Consider the following 9,039-nt stretch of genomic DNA (forward strand, 5'->3'; position numbering starts at 1 on the left):
CAGGTGAGTGCTGCGGAACAGTGATAGATTTGGCGCTGATGATAGAAAGAGGAGATGAAGATGTGGTGAAAAAATTCGAAGTTCTAGAGAGAATAGAATCGGACCTCCTGCCAATAAGATTAATATACAGGACAGAAGAAAAGAAAAGTGCAATGGAAAAAGAGGTAGAAGATGAAGAAGATAAAAATAATAAAATAGCGGGAGAATACAGGATGAGATGGGATAAAAATAAAGCGATGGACTATAAAGAGACAATCAGCGAGGTATGGAATGATAAGATAATGGAAGAAGAAGAACTAAGGTGGGAGGACGTGAAACAAACAGTGTATATAGCGGCAGAAAGAGTAGGAATGAGAAAGAAAAATGGAAAAGGAAAGAGAGGAACAGAGCACAAGAATAAAATGAAGTGGTTCAACGAAGAGTGTAGGAAGGCGAGAAAACAAGTATGGAAGGCATTGAAGAAGTTACGTGGAGAGCAAACACGTGGGAACAAAGTAGACTTAATTGAGGCGAAAAAAGAGTATAAAAGAGTACAAAAAGAAGCAAAAGAGAAATGGTGGGGAGAACTCAAGAAGGAAATAGATAAAGCAAAAGACAATGCGAAGTGGTGGGAAGCGGTAAACAAATTCAGAGTAAAGAATAGGAAAAGGGCAAGCAAGGAGATCAAAAGCAGTCAATGGTTGGAACACTTCGCAAAACTGTTAAATGAGGGGAAAGAGAAAGAAAATACGATTGAAGAAGGGGAAAGAGACGAGTGGGATAACGAGCAAGAGGAAAGCGGCGATGAAGAGACGGAGAGAGCATTAAACAGAGAATTTTCAAGGCAAGAAATGAGAGAGGCAGTAAAAAGGCTCGGAAATAAAAAGGCTCCGGGTGAAGATGGTATAAGCGCAGAATTCATAAAAAACAGTTCGGGAGAAATGGTTGAGGAAATAAGAAGAATCATAAACAAAATGGGGGAAGAAGGAAATATGCAAGAAGGCTGGGAAAGGGCAAGAATTGTTCCAATATTCAAAACTGGGGAGGAGGAAAAAGTGGAGAACTATAGAGGAATATCATTGTTAGATATCGGATATAAAATACTAACATCAATGATGGCGGAGAGAATTAGCAGATGGGTGGACAGAGAAAATAAAATGAAGGAGAGTCAAGCGGGGTTCAGAAAAAGGAGAGGGACAAGAGACCACGTTTTCACGCTAAACGCCATAATCAACAACAGACTGAAAAAAAACAAAAAAAAGTTGTATGTAGCATTCATTGACTTTAGAGCCGCGTTCGATAAAGTCGATAGGAGAATAATGATACGGAAGCTGTGGAAAGTGGGGATTAAAGGAAAGATGCACAGGATGATCAGGAAAATTTATGAAAAAACGACAAATGAAGTAATGACAGGAAACAAGGTAACAGAGAAGTTTAAATCGGAGCAGGGGGTAAACAGGGCTGTGCATTGAGTGCAATTCTATTTGACATATTCCTGGACGACTTGGAGGATGAAATAATAAAAAAGAATATTGGTGGGACGGTAATGGGTAAGGAAAAAATTTTTGTTGAAAAATATGCAGATGATGTGGCCATTATAGCGGACGAGGCAGAGGGACTGAGAGAAATGATGAAGACGGTAGAGAAGTATGTGGAGAGAAATAAAATGGAAATGAACACGAAGAAAACTAAAGTAATGGTATTTAGAAAGGGAGGGAAAAATAAAGAAAAAAAATGGAGTTTCAAGGGACAAGAAATCGAGGTTGTAAGTGAATTCAAGTACTTAGGGTACTGGTTTACGGTCAAAAATGGAGTTGAAAGACACATAAAAGAAATGGCGGGGAAAGCGAAGAGAGCAGCAAACATGACGTGAGGATTAATTAGAAGGACAGAGAGAAACAACATAAAGGATAGAACATACCTGATGAACGCACTGGTGAGAACAGGATGTATGTATGGCGTTGAAGTATGGGGATGGAACAAAGCGGCGAGGATAAAAATAATACAAAATCAGCTAAATAGGATGGCACTAGGGGTGGCACGAAACACACCAGGATACATAATAAGAAGAGAAATTAATAACGAAGAGGTAGAGATAATAATTAAGGAAAGGGCTATGAGATATATAATAGATATACTAAAAATGAGCGGAGAAAGATGGCCGAAAATATGTCTGAAGGAAGAGATGAGGGGAATACTAAACAACGAACCATCAAAATGGGGAAAAACAGTGAAAGAGTTCCTAGCAAAAATAGGACAGGGAGAATTAGTGAAAATGATATACGAGGAAAGGGACATAGTGGAAATAGAGGAAAGAATGAAAGAAGGGCTAGAAAATTATAAAAAGGAGATGAGGGAGAAGGAGTGGGAGAGAATAAGAGAGTCCAGCTACAATAAAATATATAAAGAAATAGTGCAGAGAGAAGAAGACACGAGTTATTGAAAGAAAGATGAGATAAAAAGTGGCATTAAGGAGCAATGGGCGAGAATGAGATGTGGATGTGTGGGTAGAGCGTTTAAAAAAGGGCACAAGGAATGGGGATGCAGGCTGTGTGAAGGTGAACTAGAAACACTAGAGCACTTGATAGAATGTGAGAGCGCGAGAAAACTTATAAAAAAAGAGGTGAGTGATAGAATGTGGGAATAGGATGAAATAATTGAGAGAAGTGAGATAAAACAAATGCTAATAAATAAGCTAAGTGGTGAGATAGATGAGGACCTGTGCGCTTACTTTCGGGAAATAGAAAGTTTAATTAAGGATCGAGCAGTAGCGAAAGAGTCTTAGTTTGTAATTAGGCAGGACAGGGAACATGAGAAAATAAAAACGGGGGAGTTTAATAGAGGATGTAAATACGAATAAAATAAATTAATAAGTAAGTAGTAAAAAATGTAAAGTATAAATAGAGAAAAGGTAAAGATGGATGATATATATGTTGTACGTTGTAAAACTTGTAAAGTATAAGAGTAGAAATGTAAGGATGGATGAGATTTATATTGTAAAGTTTTGTAAAACGCAATTTTGTGATACAAATAAAATATATTATTATTACTTCACTAACTTCTTTTTTATTTAAATAATGGTAAATTAACATCGGTAAGATAGAAAGACAGTAAGTTACCTTACTGCTTTTTTCCTGAGTATGGTAGTATATCCTAATATCCACTTAAGCTAGAAATTGACGGTAATTTGATGTTGAAATTACCAGAAATTCGCTGCTTGAATTTGCCGACAATTTGACAGCAAAAGTTAGAAATAAAAATTTGCGGTTAATTTTTCTTCAATTTAAAGGTAACTCTCTTTGCGAAACAAAAAATCGGTAATGTTAATTCTTACCATTTCAGAAAATAAGCAAATTTATACATAAAATTGTCTACAATTTGACGGTAAAAAAATAACTATCAATTTTTCAAGTCAAATTAACAATAAATTGTCATCAAATTTGCCTGAAAATTGACGACAACTTTTTTCTAGTCAACTTTTGAAGTGAATTCGCATTCTAATTCGGGAAGTAAATTTACCTGAAATTGTAGATGAAGTTGCATGCAAATTGTTGTAAAAAACAGAAAAGTCCGAAGTTGACAGAGATTTGACGAAAAATTCAAGGAAACTTTTGTCAAGTAAACTTTTGCTGAAACAAACTGTGCAACTAGAGTACCAATAGTTTTCGGCAATTTGAAGTAGTGACCTCTGTGTTTTATTACCACCAGATGTTGATAGCAATGGAAATAAAAAAAACCGTATATGTCGTTCCGTGCTTCCTTTCTTCATTTATTAAAAAAATTCTATTTCATCGATTAACAAACTTATTTGTTTAACTTATCCAAAATAATATCATCTAATCATTTACTATAAATGAGAATAGTGAGCTCTATGGTTCCATCGCATATGTTGATCTTAAGAGAATTAAAAAGACACATTATGTAACAATATAGACTATCTTTCTTCAATTCAAGTATTAAAAATAAGTGAAAAATCTATAAATTAATATATATTCTTTATATCCTAATTTTGATTTAGGTTATTTCTTGAAATTTCAAAAATTAATATTAAATGAAGGCATTAAAGCACACTAAACGTGTATTTTTTGTTTAATATATTATTATTACAAACAAAGGTTAGTAAATGAATCATTTTTATTATTTTAATTCCTTTGTCTATCTGTATGAGAAACAGCATTAAAAACAAAAAATGAAAATGATAGTTCGAACTGTTTTTTTATAAGCTTTGTCGAACGCTCGGCTTAAAAAAAGATATTTTTAATATTCATATTAACAATATGTAAGTAAGAATTACATCTGTGCAATATATATATATGTATGTATATATTAGACAGATTCAAAAAATCGACTATTGCACACCTCAAGCGCGAAAGCGCTAGGGGTGCGTTACTGACGGTTCTTCCACGTTGACAATTTCACTCATACAAAAACATTTCTACACTCTTTTCATAGCACAAAAATAGATTAAATTGTGTATTCGCGTGCAGATAATTTATTAAGGAATAATTTAAACCCAATTTTGAGTCGATTTGTTAATTTATTGATTTTGAATTAATTATTTTAATCCAAGAAACTAGTGCTGTCAATTGTTACGTATGAATCTTCGTAAGCACGATAACTCTCGATAGACACCATTAATCGGCCTAACTTTTTTTTATTATCTTTGTATGGTTGATCACAAGAACCCTATTGAAAATTACTCTATGAATCCTTTTAGTTTAATTGTAATGACGTATACCATAGAAATAAAAAAAATTTTTTAACTTATCTAGCATTTCGAAAACAATAAAAAAATCTATAAATTTCAATACAGCAGTATACTTACTAGACTCGGTCAGAAAAAAAATGTATTTTTATTTTAATTGAATACATCTCAAAAGTTACTTTAATAAGAAAAAAAAAATTTTCCTAAAATTTCAGCTCTGTATCTCAAAAATTGAGCTGGTGCAAGGGGGAGGGTCTCATTTCCCATTTAAAATACATTTAAAAAAATATGTTTTTTTCTATTTCGTAAATAACTATGTCAAAAAAATTTTTTTCCGATTTTTAAATTCAGAGATCTTGTAGAAAATTAAATTTTCTACAAAAAAAGGTCTTTTTTGTCATACGCTTAAAGTTGATAGAAAAAAAGTTATGTCAGTTGAAACTTGGGGGGAATAGTCGAATTTTTAGGATTAAAAAATTTTTGTTTTCTATTCGTTAAGTAGCAGGTTTTTTTTTATTATTTTGCAATTAAAGTTCTTATAGAGATTTAAATTATCTATGATAATGGTCTTCAGAGTCGTTTTAAAAGAGCTCATATAAAGAAAGTTACAGAGCTGAGCTCTAAAGTTGAGAAAAATTTAATTACTTAGAAAAAATTTTGTAGTCTAATATTATTTTAAAGGAATAGAAACCTAAAGAAAAGAATATAAATACAAAAAAACTTAATTATCAATTTCAGTTACAATAGAATTTCGTAGAATTAAAGAAAATGTTATGTCCAAATAAAATTTTTTTTTTTTATATTTTAATAATTATTTAAAATAATTATTTCTGAGCTCCTCTTTGAAAAGCGCGCGAAAACGCAGCGTCAGCTTTTTCACCTTTTTATGCGGCAAAGAATAGTGGAAAGACACCTGCAATAAGTTTAACGAATAAATGATAAACTGTCATCACTTTCAACCAATGACGATAATTAAAAATTCCCCATCAATTGTCAAAACAAAGTTTATAAAAAGCCTGAGCACCATGGCTCAGGGCCTTCAGTTCATTTTTAACTTCTTGGTCCGCGTAAACGGCGTCGATAGCCCGTAATCTCATTGCAGAAATCTTCCGACGTGGCAATAAGTAATCGTCGCTGATTTAGGTATCCGGCTGATTAATTTCGTGTAGGATATTATTTTATCAGTTACGGTTTTCCAAATTCACTTTAAATAAATTGTAAATCGATCTAGGTATCCGGCTGATTAATTTCGTGTAGGATATTAATTTATTCATTTACAAAAATTCAAATCAATTATACCGTAAATCGATCTAGGTATCCGGCTGATTAAGTTCGTGTAGGATATTAATTTATTCATTTACGGTCATTATTAATAAATTAAATTGCCAAGTGAGTTAGATACTCGGCTGATAGTCAACCATCGTGTAGAGTATAGTTCTTAATTGCAATTAAACGATCTCGAAGATCTATCCGGTTCGAGTGAATTGTGACACAAATCACGTGAATTTGTGATCTCACTTTGTGCCGAGTTTCTGCGCATAAAACCCCTTTTGGGTGTGAAAAAGGACGCATTTAAAAATAAAAATCTGTTTAAAATATCCGATAAGATAAATAATCTTATAATACAAATTATATAACAGTTGTGAAAAACTAGGGTGAACAAGTGACGTTCTGTTAAAACGTTGTAATTTAAAATACTAAATAAAAGATCAAGTTCATCACTCAAGCCGTTCGATTTTCATTCGAAAGTAGTACATAAGACATCATCCTACCAACCCAGCCGCACCCATTCTACCAACCTTACAGGAAGGCCGAGTGAGCTGTTTAGTTCTGAAGGGATAATAGCTGCCGCACTAGAAGAATTGACATCGAAAGGTAGGTGAAAGAACTATTTTTCTATCATCATAAAATACTTTTGGCTTAAACAAGAGCACCAGTCTCTTTGAAGACGTTTGGGTTCTTAATTTTCGAAAAGATCCACTGTAAATAATAAATTATAGGAAGATAATTTCTTCCTCGTATTCTTTATTGTTGTCTGCACCCTCCAACCCGCTTGTCCAAAAATTACTATCGCTACCAAAGGGAGAAATCCCGGATAAATAATTAAAAATTAAGCGGCGGACATAACATAAAGAACACTGGTGGCAGCGGTGGGATTTTCGAAATTAAAAATCCTTCTTTTTGAGCCACAGGTATCATTTTTCTACCAATTTTGAAATTAAAGGTAGATTTGTGGTAATTTTCCTATTTTCAAAATTCTAAAAATTTCAAAATTATATTTTCGTGGCATTTTTGAAAGTGCCACACTTTGTCTTCGTGGACTTGCCACACCTTAACGGTTAGCAACTCCATGTATTGCGAACTCAGCGTTTTCTGCCCCTCAATCGAGTTGCGAAACACCTGAGTTCATAGTCCGCGACTTCGCGATCAAACCGCAGAGTCAGCGAAAAGTCAAACATCGACCTTATTGTCACTGCTTCGAGCTATTGGAAGTAATTCTTTCTCTCTCTGTCTGACTAAGTCAGCAATTTACATTTCGAGTTTAACGACTCATAAAATTGTCGGTTCACCAACACCTTAGGGTGTGGTCACCACCATTACTTGTAATAAACAACACCGGAGGCGAAGAAATCTAACGCCTCCCCCAGCTCACGGCTTACAAGCAGAAATGCCTGACAACGACAGACCCATCATCCGGCTGGATGCCACTTTGCACGATGCAAACACCCCACCAACCCAGTACGATATGGCCAAAGATCTCTATCGAGAGCTACCTAATTTCAACGGTGAAGGCCCAACTTGCGAACAAGATTTCAGAGAATTTGACGCAATCGTACGAAGCTGGGTACCATGCATCCTCCCAGACCACCATGACATGTTCGTTGCAAAAATCGCGAAGAGATTTTCGGGTCGTGCTAAGAGCATCATTGAATACACTCCGATTCACAGCGTTGAAGAACTTCTCGACGCTCTGGGAGAGAGGTTTCGCCACGGCGATCCAGCTCTTATCTGGCACAAACGTCTAGCTGCAGCGTCCCCAGAGGACGGGGAAACTATCGAAGACTTCTATTTCAGGTTACGCAAGATGATCAAAGGCCTGGAAGCTGCACTCCCGGCAGAAAATCGAGACGCCATCATGTCGCAGCAAGAAAAGGTTGCATTCGACCTCCTTTATTCCGCTTTGCCTGATCTTCCAAAATGTCTTGCGCGTCTAAAAAACCCCAGAACGCTGGAAGAGCTTTACAAAGCGATTAAAGAAGAGCGAACTCGCGAATGTTTGCGGCCTGCTCGGAAACGCGATTCTAACGAATTTTCGCGTAATTCTCATAAAGACCGTCGAGACTACGATGGAGACTATAACAGACGATACTCGAAAGACGATTATCAGAGACCTCGTCGAGATTACAACGATTACGACGATCGTAGAGAGACTAGAGGACGAACATTCAGTTACTCTAAGAATAACCACAGACGAAGTAAATATGACACAGACGACGAAGACAGTGTAGACTCTGACGCCAGTGCAGAGTCCGCAGACTACTTAACTTACGCTTACACCTCAAGTAAAGGGGGACGTAGCCAGACTCGTGACGATGATTCGACTCCACGAACGTACAAGAAAAGCACTTCACGTTCTCGTACAGAAGAGCAGTTTACAGCCAGACCAAAGACTGTGACGTTTGATCCTGCTGACATAGACGCCGAAAAACTGGAGCATCTGAAATTAAACGCTCCATGTTGCGACTGTCCGTTCTGCCCTCACCGCGATTCGAATAAATCCCCCCCAAGGAAAAACAACGACGATCATTTAAACTTAATGGGCGCTCGACAGGCCGAGGCGACTGCGAGTATGCCCCGCGAGCCTCGCCGATCCATGAGTGCCCAGCAGAGGCCTCAGACTGCGAAGGAATTCAAAATCCTTCAACGCCCGAAGCCCTCGCACTAGTAATCGGTAAAGGTCCGAGAGTCTGGATGAAATCTCCAGACCTCTTCCAGGGTGGTTGTGAAGTTGTACTGGATACAGGTTCTGACCTGAACCTCCTTTGTATCGACGCTCTGGGGGATGACACCATCGTTTACCCAGAAAACGGAGGTAAAGTGGGCGGCATAGCGACCAGCAGTATGCCAATCATCGGAACTGTGACGCTCAAGGTCTTTGAAGTAGATATTTGTTTCCAAGTAGTACCTGGATCACCTGGAGGTTACCCGGGTATCCTTGGAAACGAATTTTTCATCAAAGAACGAGCTGGCATTTCCTTTTACTGGAATACGCTGGTCCTCAAAAATCGACCTACCCGTCCTATCCCTTTCACAATGGAAGACGACCTTGAGGGAGGATATATCCTGTCGCTGGG

The sequence above is a fragment of the Microplitis mediator genome, chromosome 11 (assembly GCF_029852145.1).
Source record: "Microplitis mediator isolate UGA2020A chromosome 11, iyMicMedi2.1, whole genome shotgun sequence".
Classification (NCBI taxonomy): Eukaryota; Metazoa; Arthropoda; class Insecta; order Hymenoptera; family Braconidae; genus Microplitis; species Microplitis mediator.